We start from the raw sequence: 13,536 nt of genomic DNA on the forward strand, positions 1-13,536 counted from the left end.
ACTACTATATAGGGATCTAAGTCATTAACTCAGGTTTGCCATTTATGCTGTCCAACAATCTGCTATACTTAACAGAAAGTTTTAATTTGTTAATTGTGGAGATGAAATAAGACTATCCAAGAGAAAACGACTTTTATATTTCCATTCAATTTTTTTCCTAATTCCTCCAGCCACATAAATATCAGAAAATGAAATTATATGGAGGATGGCCATGAGTTCAAGGATGAGAAGATAGGAAGAGTACAATTTAAAAACAAAAGTCTAAGGAGTAATTCATGTCTAAACTTATTGGAGTTCATAAATAATTTGTCCTGATTTTCAGAAGAAAGAGAGAACCTCTGAACATAACCACACAGGACCTACAAAAAGATAGCTGCACGAAAACTGGTTAATAATGTTGTGAGCTGCCATGATAGCATCAGAGGTCTAGAAAGAATGACAAACTGCTCCTACCAAGTAACTATCTTCTGCTCCTTTCTTTTAGTCTCCCTGCCTCCTGCCTGGAAACTGGAAGACCCAGAGAAGGGTGGGGAGTAAAGAACAGACCAGCCTTCTCCCCACTACAGTTTGTTGAGTCATTGATCTGGTCAAAGCTGGATGTATGGAGGCAGAAAATGTTCATTCATTTTTTTAATTTTTCATTTCAGAGTTATTGCTTGTCTGCTATGGACCTAACACTGCTCTAAACATTGGGGCTGATAATCCTCCATTATCTGTGGGAGATACATTCCAAGATCCACAGTGGATGCTTGAAACTGAGGATAGTATAAAACTCTATGTATACTATGTTTTTTCCTACACATACATACATACTATGATAAAGTTTCATTTATAAATTAGGTACAGTAAGGGATTAACAACAATGAATAATAAAATAGAACAATTATAAAAATAGACTGTAATAAAAGGTGAATATGGTCTCTCTCTCTCTCTCCAAATATCTTATTGTTCTGGTCTCAACTATTTTCAGACTGTGGTAGACCCTGGGTAACTAAAAACACTTAAAGCCGGCAGGTCGCAGTGGCTCACGCCTGTAATCCCAGCACTTTGGGAAACCGAGGCAGGCGGATCACCTGAGGTTAGGAGTTCGAGATCAGACTGGCCAACATGGTGAGACCCTGTCTCTACAAAAAATACAAAAATTAGCTGGGCGTGGTGGTGCGCGCCTGTAATCCCAGCTACTCAGGAGGCTGAGGCAGGAGAATCGCTTGAACCCGGGAGGCGGAGGTTGCAGTGAGCCAAGACTGCACCACTGCACTCCAGCCTGGGTGACATTGCGAGGCTCCATCTCAAAACAACAAAAAGTCAAAAAGTGTGGTGGACAGAAGAAATAGGAGAGCAGGTAGGGAAATGGTGGGGTGAGGAGGAGATGAGAACAGGTATTTAGTAGGATGGTCAGAAAGTGCCTCAGGGAGAAAGTGAGAGCCCAGCAAACACTGAGGGAGGTGAGGAAGTGAGCCAAGCAGCTATCCGAGGGAAGAGCTTTCTGGGCAGAGGGAATGGCTGAGGCAAAGACCCTGAGCCTGGAGGTGGAAAGAGATTAAAGTGTCTGGCGATTTCTAGGAGGAGCAAGGGTTTTGGGATTTGGCTGTGGTTGGATGTTAGGTTTTAGTTATAAAAGGATCTGCGTTTTTCACAACTTGAAAGTGAGCTACAGTTAAAATGAGACTTGTTCTTATACCTGAAAGTGACCAGAAAATTAGGTTCTGGTCTTTAAGAGATGGAAGAGGGAAATGTGAAGGGGTGTATTCCTTTCCCCTGCCCCGACCGCTCTCGGTTGGAGAGCCCAGCGACATGCCGCCCTGGCTCGGAGTGACAGCCCAACCAGGCCTCTGCCTTCTCGGCCGCGCCTCTCCCGCTGCCGTCCGGATCTCGATGGGTGGTACAGTACGTTAGGCACGCCCCTCCCTTTCTCCCGGCCTGGGCTCCTGTTCCAGGCGACAGCCCAATCAGGGCTGCCTTTTGTTTCTTCGGACCGATTCTAGGTTCTAGTCCACTACGACAGCCCAGTGAGGCCCCGCCCCTCCCACCGCGGTTCCGCCCCTCCAGGAGCGACCGCCCAGTGAGGCCCCGCCTCTCACGCCGCCACCCCGCCCCCTCCTACGTGTGACCGCGTCTAGGCCCCGCCGCGTCCGCCACGCCCAGCGCTCGGCGGCTCCCGTCCCACTGGCCTGGCCCGCCCCCCGCACCGAGCGCTCTTTCGCCCGGCCTCCGGTTCTCGCCGGCTCTCGGGCCCGCCTCTGAAGACGTGGAGCGCTGCGGCGGCCGGTGAGTCGGGGAGGGCACCTCGGACCCCCAGCTGTTCGCGGCAGAGCCCGGCCCCTTGCAGCCACAGAGCCCCGGCCGCTGCAGGCTCCAGGAGCTCCTCCCGGTCGCCGCCTTGCGTTCCCGGGCCGCCTCCCGGTGCCAGCACCGCTGGGGATGGGAAGTGGGACCGGGATGGGAAGTGGGACCAGGATGGGCGCGGGGGCTGTGGGGGCAGGGATGAATGAAGGTGTTGCGGGGAGCGGCGGTCGCAGGGGCGGGAAGAGGTTTGTGGAGAGGATTATGGGTCTGGGGCGAGGGTTTGAGTCCTGAGAGAAACGCGGTGAGGCGGAAATTTGGGCTGGTGGAGTCAGGATGGAGGATGTTGGGGGCCTCAGCGCTCTGGGGTAGGAGGCAGTGAGTGGACTGGTCGGCGGAGCGGAGTGAAGGGTGCTTTTTAGAAGGGCCAGCTCGCGGGGCCCGGGATTCTTGCTTCCCGGGCAGTCCGGGGATCAGGGCGGACTAGGCTGTCTCCAAGCAGGTTTGGCCGGAGCGGGCTTGCAGGATAATGCTCACATCGAGGTGACTGGGTTTCCAGGCTTTTGACTAGGACATATTGTACAGTTTAAATAATAGATACCTGTCTGGCTAGTGCCTGGGACACCTGAGAAAAGTGGATGGAATGGGGTTCTCCCCTACAGACAGCGTCTGATTTTCTGGGTGCCTCCACAGCACCAGCATTGGTGTGCGCTGCCTTCTGTAAAACCTTATATTCCAACAGGACGGTGTATGGAGATCCCAGACTTAAAAAGTAACAGCTGAGGTTTATTCAGACTCAAGACACAGTTGTATCATATTGCCTTAAATCCTGCGGAGTTTAAATCTAATTCTGTGGGGGTTTAAAGCGGTTAAATCCACTTTGTAGTGTCTACTTTTAATTTAAAGTCATACAAATCTAGAGAACTAGATGTTTTCTAAGGGCCCATTCTGCATGATAAACAGTTTAAAATTCGCTATGGAAAGTAAATCATCTGTTCGGAACAGCTGTTGCTGAAAGAATCGTAGAGTTGCAGATGAATGAAATTTGAAAGATCTAAAATAATGGAAGGGCATAGAAAAGTCTTGATAAATTGAAGTGTGTATATGCACTTAAACCCACTGAAACTTTTTTCTTTTTTTTTTTTTTTGAGACGGAGTCTTGCTCTGTCGCCCAGGCTGGAGTGCAGTGGCACAATGTCTGCTCACTGCAACCTCCGCCTCTCGGGTTCAAGCGATTCTCCCGAGTAGCTGGGATTACAGGTGCCTGCCACCACGCCCGGCTAATTTTTGTGTTTTTAGTAGAGATGGGGTTCCACCATGTTGGCCAGGCTGGTCTTGAACTCCTGACCTCAGGTAATCCTCCCACCTCGGCCTCCCAAAGTGCTGGGATTACAGATGTGAGCCACCGTGCCGGCCAACTTTTTTCATTGTAGACAACTTGGAAGACAGAGAAAATTGTAAGGATGAAAATTAAAATCTGTAGTTTTGCCACATGTAATAACATTTTGATGCATTTCTTCCTAATTTTTGTATTTTTGTGTATATGAATGTACACAAAATTAGGGTAGTATTGTTACATAATTGGGGTAATATTGTTATATTACTTCGTACTTTTGCTTTTTCTTGCCACCTTACATTTTCTCACTTAGCATTTTTGTGGATCAAATTCTTCTTAAACATCTTTGAAAATGCTTGTATAATCATTCATCATGTGGATTCATTCTTTTTTCAAATATTAGAGTTATGTGCCTAGTACTGTGCTTGGAGGTGAAAAATCAGTGCTCCTCAAATAGATATATTTGTCATGGCTTGCATGAGAGCTGTACTAAGCCTATTTCTCATCTGTCAGTTAAATTGTCTCTAGCCTTCTGTTTTTATAAGCAATAAACCTTTGTTTTAATGGTTAAAAGCTCACAATAAGTCTCATGTCATGTGTGAGTCAAAAACTGTTATTTTTAATGTGTATGAGTTTTTGTGTGTATGTGTTAGGAAATTACAGAATTTTGGGGGGAAGAGGATTTTTTTTTTTTTTTTGGACAAGGTCTCACTCTGTTGCCCAAACTGGAGTGGTGCAGTCACAGCTCACCGCAGCCTTGACCTCTAGGGTCAGGTGATCCTCCCATCTCAGCCTCCTGGGTAGCTGGGACTACAGGCGAGAGCTTCACCATATCCAGCTAATTTTTTTTTTTTTTTTTGTATTTATTGTAGAGACAGGGTTTCACCATGTTGCCCAGGCTGGTCTTGAACTCCTGAGCTCAATAGATCCACCCGCCACAGACTCCCAAAGTGCTGGGATTACAGGCCTCAGCTACTGTGCCCAGCCCCTAGAAGAGGCTCTTTTTAAAAAGTTTCTTGTTTTGAAATAATTTTAGATTTACAAAAAGTTGCAGAAATAGTACAAATTTCCTTATGCCCTTCACCCACCTTCCCCAGATGTGAACATCTTAGATGACGATGGTGCAATTGTTGAAACCAGGAAATTGACATTGAAACAATTCTATTAGTGTAATCTACAGACCTTATTCAAATTTCACTAATTGTCCTGCTAATGTTTAGGATCCAGTCTGAGATCCTACACTGTATTTAGTCGTCATATGTCCTTAGCCTCTTTTAACCTGAGCATCCTCCTAAACAGGATGACCTGGTGTAGACCTGTAAAGTGAAGCAGGCCTGCTAGAAAGCACACATCTCCCTTGAATTCATATCCAAAACCCATCCCTTAGAAGGGGATATTTATCTTCCTTTTCTATATGAATAGACTACTGATTGATTAAGATGTATAACCATAGCCAGGCAAGGTGGCTCACGCCTGTAATCCCAGCACTTTGGGAGGCCGAGGCAGGCGGATCACGAGGTCAGGAGATGAAGACCATCCTGGCTAACACGGCAAAACCCCGTCTCTACTAAAAATACAAAAAAAATTAGCTGAGCATGGTGGCGGATTCCTGTAGTCCCAGCTACTCAGGAGGCTGAGGCAGGAGAATGGTGTGAACCCGGGAGGCGGAGCTTGCAGTGAGCAGAGATTGCGCCACTGCACTCCAGCCTGGGCGACAGGGCAAGACTCCGTCTCAAAAAAAAAAAGATGTATAACTAATAAGGTGCCTTTTAATTACTTTTATATGCCATTTCTAAATCATCTGGGAGTTACAGACTAGAAAGCATGATCTGAGTAATCCATGCTTATTATCTCTTTTATTAGTCTATGAATTGGCAGTGGGAATCTTTCAAAAAGCAGAGTGCCAGATGCTGACTCCAGTCCCTGGGTCTTTTGGAGGAAAGAGTAATGGCCTTTACTCTTTACCAAGTGTGATCAACTTGTCCCAGTTTTAAAGGTCTGTGTCTTGGGAACTTCTTCAGCCCAGGGCAACCTCACAGCCTCTAGAGCATTTCTACTAAGAAGCCACAGTATATTTCTGACATTATTCTAGCCAAAACAAGCAAACTCTTGGCAGTATCTGGGGTAATGAGAGTAGATGGAGGCATGAGTGAGAGGAGGAAATATTCTTGTTTTCCTCACTGGTGCTTCCATGGCTAGACTCAGTTGGGTGATTGTGTGCAGAGGTTAGTGCAGCATCTAATCAGGCCTGGGCTGTTGTGGCAGGACTGTCTTCAGTATCCTGTGTCTCACCTCTCCTGTACCTTCCTGTGGAATCTTAAGGGCATGGAGTTCCCTCAGGGAGTGGTCCTCGCCAGCTTCCCTAAGTTATCTGTGTTACTGAGAAACTATTATAGTAAGGATGGGTGTATGCGGGGCTGATTCTCCATTCTCACGTCTGTCTACATCTGTGTAACTCCCCGAGGCAGCTGCCCTAGGTACAAGGAGGGAGGCTCCCACAGTTGCTCTCACCATTAACTGCCTGCCTGTAGGTAAGTAGTGTCTCCGCATCTCGGGTCCTCTGGAGATGGCCTGGCCCTCTTTTAGCCTGGCCGTTAAAATTGCAACTTTTGTCCTATGGAGATTCCTCTCATCTTCCAGCTTGAGCAGTGCAGTCCTTCATTTTTCTCTTACTGAAGTGTTTCCTATTCTGCTTCATAACTGAGAATACTTTTCGTTCCTGTTTCTCCTTGAATCTGGAATAAGGTGATTTCTGAAGACAGTGTTGTGCATTTCCTTCTTAACCTTTGAGTTTGTGATAATTCCATTGACTTTTTTTTTCTTTACCCAAATTCAGGAAAAGAATAATCCCCAGAATAAAGAATCCATTATTCTTTTCCTGATCCTTGTTAAAATAACTCCCCACTCTCCACACACTCCCCTGACCTCTCCATGGTGAACTCACAGTGTGTTTCTCTACGTCTTGACCACAATGGTCAGACTTTACCTCTTGTGGGCCAGTGATCCAGTTAATGTAAAAGCCACATGAATTTAACTTATTTGTAGGTCTCTCTTTGACCCTGTGTGCAATTCAACACATGATAAAGAACACAATTTGGGATCGCTGTCTCATGATCCCATGCCCCAGGGCCTGTGTGGAACCTGGCTGCTCTGTGCCTTATAATCAGCCTGGCTACTGTCCTGGCTGAGAGTCCCGGTCAAAGGAGGATATTGGCTGCAATAGCAGAAATCTTTCTACCCTCTGGTGCCCAGGAAGTCTGTATAGTCAAATCATTGTTTGTTTTTAGATTGGCCCCAACTGGAGCCATAAGGTTTGTGCTACACCTGCAGGAACACTTAAAGCCTTCATGTCCCCGTCTGGTATTTTGGTTCCACTTTTTCATCTCGTCTGCTTGGTAATGGTAGAGCAAGTTCCCATTAAGACCCTCTGGTAAAAGTAGATTCCAGAACTCAGTTTACGCCAAGGCTGCCATGAGGCTTCTTGTTTCCACCACTTTACACCTTACACTTGATATTTATGTCATTGAGCCAGCTAATTAGAGAAGAGAGACTGGAGCAAGCCTGGCCAGGGAACTGCAAGATGGAAGTCTGTCACATCCATAACCCTGCTGCTTGAAAAAACACAGAGAAGGGCAGGAATAACCCAAAGAGAGGGGATCCCCAGAGGTTTTACTATACAGGCAATTCCCTGAGGAGTGGACATACCCAGGTGGGATTACCATATGGGGACAGACATTTCCTGAGCAGAGGGCACCCCTGGATGAAACTGCAGGGACAGAAAGAAGAGACAGCTTAAGTAAGCTGGCCTGTATGTGCACTGTGGCATAACACCTGGCACAAGTGTAGAGTGACTGAAAATGGGCACAAGAGGAGCAGAGCTGGTTCTTACTGTGGACTGTGTCACTGCAGTGTTCAAAGCTCCAAGAGCATCTTATGTCCTGGAGCCTTAAAGGGACTAGGCTTACCAGCTTCCACTAAAAAAGCCCAGCAGCCCGTCTTCCCTCTACCTACATGATTCTCATTGCTTAAAGCAGAATCCAGGCAATGCCAGCAGTTGTGTTGGTCTTGAGGTTATTATTGAGCTGCAGCATGCACCTGCATGATTGTAGCAAGGCTAGTGTTATTTTTTGATGATGAGGGCGTAATATGGGCTTTGACTTTATTGGCTGGTAAGTTCACAAAAAGAAAAAACAAAAGGTTGTCTTCTGATGGCATGGTGTTGTTCAAAGAGCATTGGATTCCAGTTCTGCTTCTGCCACACCGGTGGTGTGACTTTGGGTGTGAGTAACATGATAGCGAGGGCTTAACTGATCTCTAAGATTCCTTCCCCTCTTAAAGAGTCTATCATTGTCCAGCCCTCTGAAGCTTTGCAGTCTCCTGGATAGGTGCTGGATGGAAGATGATATGCTTACGTATGGATCCTTTTATTTCACATACTGTTGAGTATGTGACCTTTCCTCAGAAGAAACCAAATTTTAAATCTAGGTAGCTTTTATACAAGGTTGGCATGCTTTTAATCTGGTGAAGAAAAGCAAAGTATCTTGTATCATATAGTTAAAAAATACCATTTGGCGGCCGGGCGTGGTGGCTCACACCTGTAATCCCAGCACTTTGGGAGGCCGAGGTGGGCGGATCACAAGGTCAGGAGATCGAGACGATCCTGGCTAACACAGTGAAACCCCATCTTTACTAAAAATACAAAAACTTAGCTGGGCGTGGTGGCGGGCGCCCATAGTCCCAGCTACTCGGGAGGCTGAGGCAGGAGAATTGCTTGAACCCAGGAGGCGGAGGTTGCAGTGAGCCAAGATCGTGCCACTGCACTCCAGCCTGGGCAACAGAACGAGACTCCAACTCAAAAAAAAAAAAAAAAAAAAAAAAAAAATATATATATATATATATATATATATATGAAATTTGGCTTTAACCGAAGTGTGTAATTTACATTTGCTGTTGAAAATGTGAGGCTTCTATACTATTTAACAAATACAGAGCCACTTTTTTTTCTGATTATAAAAAATACCCAATCATTAAAAATCAAATTAAAAAAAGTAAATAATAAAATAAAAATTATCCCAAGTGGTACTACCTAGGGAGAACAACTTGGAGAAATATATCTGAGTAGCCATTGATGCAGCTTTTATTCACATAAACAGACATACACACACACAATAGCTTGATGTGTGCATATACACATGCTTCAGGATGTGGACTTTGGTGTCAGGCTGTCTGGTTGTGAGTCCCAGCTCCCCTGTTTGCTGCTTCAAGATATTGGACAATCTATTTAATCTCTTTTACCTAAGTTTTCTCACTGGTAAAATGGTAGCATTAAAGTTTCTTCTTCAAGGGGTGAGGATTAATTCACACAAAAATGTACACTGGGCTACAGTGTACATTTGCATGTAGTAAATCATTAGCAAATGATAGCTGGTGTTATTTTGATATTACTATGTATTTATTATATATATTTATATGATCATACTTTACATTTTTTACCTTACAATGTGTTAGGAAATCTCCATGTTAATAAATATAGTTGGGTCTGTATCTCAGTATTAATGGTTCTATTGGATTCTTATACCAGACTTTAGCCAATTTCTTGTTGATGGACATTGAAGTATTAAGTTGTTTTTTGCCATAAATGCATAAATAAAAATCTGTAATGAACTTTTACATGCATATTTGGCTTAATTATCTTTTTGAGATAAATTCCATAAAAAACAGTAATGAACCTATATATATATAGAGAGAGAGTTTAGTTTTCTTCTAAGAATTCGGCATAAATTCTTAGAAATAGCATTGTTATGTTGAAGAATATGAATGTTTAATATTATTTTTCTTGCTGCCTCTCTGCTTTCTGGAAATGTGATATCAAATTACGACATCTGTCAGCAATGCGTGAAAATGTTGGATTTTCTACACCTATCCCCAAACTGAGTTCTTTCCATTTTTTAGCTTCAGCTGATTTGAAAAGGGAAAAGTGTCTTATTGTTACTTTGCGTTTTTAAAATTGGTGACTCTGGACATCTTTTCAAATGTGTCTTGGCATATTTCTTTTATGAGTTGTATTTTTATGTTTTTTTATTTTCTGTTGTTGATGTGTAAGAACTCTTTGTATATCAAGGATAGTGAAATTTGTCTGTCATATTGCAAATATTGTTAAGGTTGTGCCTTGCCTAATGAAAGGCATGAAGTATCTCAAATGAGAATAATCAGTGAGCAAATAATATATGAGTTTGTAGATAGTGCTCATATACATGTTTAGAATGGAAACCTACTTTTAGTGTCTCAGCAAAATTGTTTTATGATCTGGTTATTATGAATAAGGTTGTCCTTTTATTACTCACATTGAACAATGCATAAATGTTCAAAAACGTTGACCTTTGATGCATGTGCCTACATACTCTGTGGAACACTTTATTGTTCCCTTAAACTAGACATTCTTTCCAACTTTGCTATTTTTTCACACATAGTTATTCTTCCCATATCCAAGATTGGAAACCTTGGGGTTTTCTGTGTATCTAGTCTAAGTTGAACGCTGTTTGGATCCCATCATCCCTTCCCAGACAGTGCCCTCTCCTGAGGCTACCCCTACTTTTTGGGTTCCTGCTACTGTACTTAGCCCATGTGTTAGAATAACTTGATGCATGCTTGCTTCTGCCACTAGACTAAGGGCTTCTGAAAAGCAAGGTGTAGACTTTATTTACCTTTGTACCTTTCGACTCTCTTGGCCTGGCTCATAGTAAGCACATGACAAGTGTTTATTGTATTTGATATTTCCACTTTGAAGGTGATGAACTCAGCCTCTGTATTCTACTAGTAGGTTAATATTCTCCCCCACCAGCTTTTTATTATGGAAAATTTCAGTCAGGAGAGTTAAAAGAATACCACAAAGAATACCCATATTCTTGCCCAATAGATTTACTTACTGAGATTCATATTACTCTGACACAAAATCCTCTGCTCAGAAACCTACAAGAATGTACTGGCCATTGGATCAGATATAAACTATAGCATTTGTTATCCTTAAATGGCTGCATCTAATAAAACGTAGCCCCTCTGCTCTGGTCAGGCCAGTCTTCTTATTGTTCTTTTCCCATGCTGTCTTTATTCTTGCTTTATTGATTTTACACATCGTTCCCTTTTGTAGAACATGCATCCACCATTGCCTGGTCCAAAATTTTTATGCATTAAGTGTTCTGACTGCATTATTAGCTATTTGGAGGTGACCACTAGATTTTGTCTTGATCTGATTTCCTTCATTGAACCTAGCATGTTGAATATTGATTTGGCTGGTATCTTTCAATAACATTCCCGATACATTTGGAGTATAACTTGATTTTTTTTTTTTTTTTTTTTTTGAGACAGTCTTGCTTTGTCTGTCACCCAGGCTGGAGTGCAGTGGTGTGACCTTGGCTCACTGCAACCTATGTTTAGTTTTGGTTTTATTGAGACAAGTTTTAGTGAGATAACAGTGTTGGAAACTCCTGAGGGAGCTCAGCTTAGAAGACAAAACTAGAGACAGATTGCAAAGACAGCAACACAGAGGTTAGAGTTTGAATTTAAGAGAAGGAAAGAGGGTTTAGAGGGAGAAATAATACAGAAAGAAGGCAAAAGTCTTGAGATTGTTTCTTGGGCTATATATATATATATAATATTTAATTTTATTTGTTCCACTGCACTTAAAGGAGGGATGATTTGGGCATATTTTTGCAGGTAGTGGTGGGAGAGGCCAGAAGGAAAAGGAGATTCTAGAGGTAGGGAGAGAATCAAGGTAAGAAAGCATTCTGGAAACCAAGGAAAGAGTCTATGATAACTTTGAATTTAAATGGAAGTGTTTTGTTTTTTGTGCATCTAAAAGTGTTATTAATATATATATATTTTTTGAGATGGAGTCTCGCTCTGTTGCCCAGGCTGGAGTGCAGTGGCGCGATCTTGGCTCACTGCAAGCTCTGCCTCCTGGGTTCACCCCATTCTCCTGCCTCAGCCTCTCCGAGTAGCTGGGACTACAGGTGCCCGCCACCACGCCCAGCTAATTGTTTTGTATTTTTAGTAGAGACAGGGTTTCACCGTGGTCTCGATCTCCTGACCTCGTGATCCGCCCGCCTCGGCCTCCCAAAGTGCTGGGATTACAAGCGTGAGCCACCGCGCCCGGCCAAGTGTTATTAATATTTTTTAACAGCAAGTTTGGGCTATTCCAACAAGAGTATCTTTGACACACTAGGTAAACTGCTTCTACCCTATGGCTACTTATTTTACTATCAGCCATATTTTATTTGTTCTTTTTTTTTATTATTATACTTTAGGTTTTAGGGTACATGTGCACAACATGCAGGTTTGTTACATATGTATCCATGTGCCATGTTGGTTTGCTGCACCCATTAACTCGTCATTTAGCATTAGGTATATCTCCTAATGCTGTCCCTCCCCCCTCCCCCCACCCCACAACAGTCCCCAGAGTGTGATGTTCCCCTTCCTGTGTCCATGAGTTCTCATTGTTCAATTCCCACCTATGAGTGAGAACATGCGGTGTTTGGTTTTTTGTCCTTGCGATAGTTTACTGAGAATGATATTTTCCAGTTTCATCCATGTCTCTAGAAAAGGACATGAACTCATCATTTTTTATGGCTGCATAGTATTCCATGGTGTATATGTGCCACATTTTCTTAATCCGGTCTATCGTTGTTGGACATTTGGGTTGGTTCCATCTCTTTGCTATTGTGAATAGTGCTGCAATAAACATACGTGTGCATGTGTCTTTATAGCAGCATGATTTATAGTCCTTTGGGTATATACCCAGTAATGGGATGGCTGGGTCAAATGGTATTTCTAGTTCCATATCCCTGAGGAATTGCCACACTGATTTCCACAATGGTTGAACTAGTTTACAGTCCCACCAACAGTGTAAAAGTGTTCCTATTTCTTCACATCCTCTCCAGCACCTGTTGTTTCCTGACTTTTTAATGATGGCCATTCTAACTGGTGTGAGATGGTATCTCACTGTGGTTTTGATTTGCATTTCTCTGATGGCCAGTGATGATGAGCATTTTTTCATGTGTTTTTTGGCTGCATAAATGTCTTCTTTTGAGAAGTGTCTGTTCATGTCCTTCGCCCACTTTTTGATGGGGTTGTTTGTTTATTTCTTGTAAATTTGTTTGAGTTCATTGTAGATTCTGGATATTAGCCCTTTGTCAGATGAGTAGGTTGCAAAAATTTTCTCCCATTCTGTAGGTTGCCTGTTCACTCTGATGGTAGTTTCTTTTGCTGTGCAGAAGCTCTTTAGTTTAATGAGATCCCATTTGTCGATTTTGGCTTTTGTTGCCATTGCTTTTGGTGTTTTAGACATGAAGTCCTTGCCCACGCCTATGTCCTGAATGGTATTGCCTAGGTTTTCTTGTAGGATTTTAATGGTTTTAGGTCTAACATTTAAGTCTTTAATCCATCTTGAATTAATTTTTGTATAAGGTGTAAGGAAGGGATCCAGTTGCAGCTTTCTACATATGGCTAGCCAGTTTTCCCAGCACCATTTATTAAATAGGGAATCCTTTCCCCATTTCTTGTTTTTGTCAGGTTTGTCAAAGATCAGATAGTTGTAGATATGTGGCATTATTTTTGAGGGCTCTGTTCTGTTCCATTGATCTATGTCTCTGTTGTGGTACCAGTACCATGCTGTTTTGGTTACTGTAGCCTTGTAGTATAGTTTGAAGTCAGGTAGCGTGATGCCTCCAGCTTTGTTCTTTTGGCTTAGGATTGACTTGGCGATGCAGGCTCTTTTTTGGTTCCATATGAACTTTAAAGTAGTTTTTTCCAATTCTGTGAAGAAAGTCATTGGTAGCTTGATGGGGATGGCATTGAATCTATAAATTACTTTGGGCAATATGGCCATTTTCACGATATTGATTCTTCCAACCCATGAGCAT

General features: G+C 43.1%; 1 protein-coding gene across 7 annotated transcripts in view; it reads left to right on the top strand.

Moving 5' to 3' along the window:
- The first annotated feature begins 2,104 nt into the window (after window positions 1-2,104).
- The window catches only part of ANO10 (anoctamin 10), a 268,035-nt gene continuing 256,603 nt past the window's right edge, over window positions 2,105-13,536 (top strand). For 3 of the 7 annotated variants that reach the window (XR_010120147.1, XM_055281054.2, XM_063636620.1), the window contains exon 1: window positions 2,134-2,268. The gene's annotated coding sequence lies outside the window, so the exon portion shown is untranslated. Of the gene's footprint in view, window positions 2,269-13,536 lie in introns of all 7 variants that reach the window. The other 4 variants (XR_010120148.1, XM_055281046.2, XM_063636619.1 and 1 more) reach the window with 3 other exon arrangements.

This window comes from Symphalangus syndactylus, chromosome 1 (assembly GCF_028878055.3).
Source record: "Symphalangus syndactylus isolate Jambi chromosome 1, NHGRI_mSymSyn1-v2.1_pri, whole genome shotgun sequence".
NCBI classification, from domain to species: domain Eukaryota; kingdom Metazoa; phylum Chordata; class Mammalia; order Primates; family Hylobatidae; genus Symphalangus; species Symphalangus syndactylus.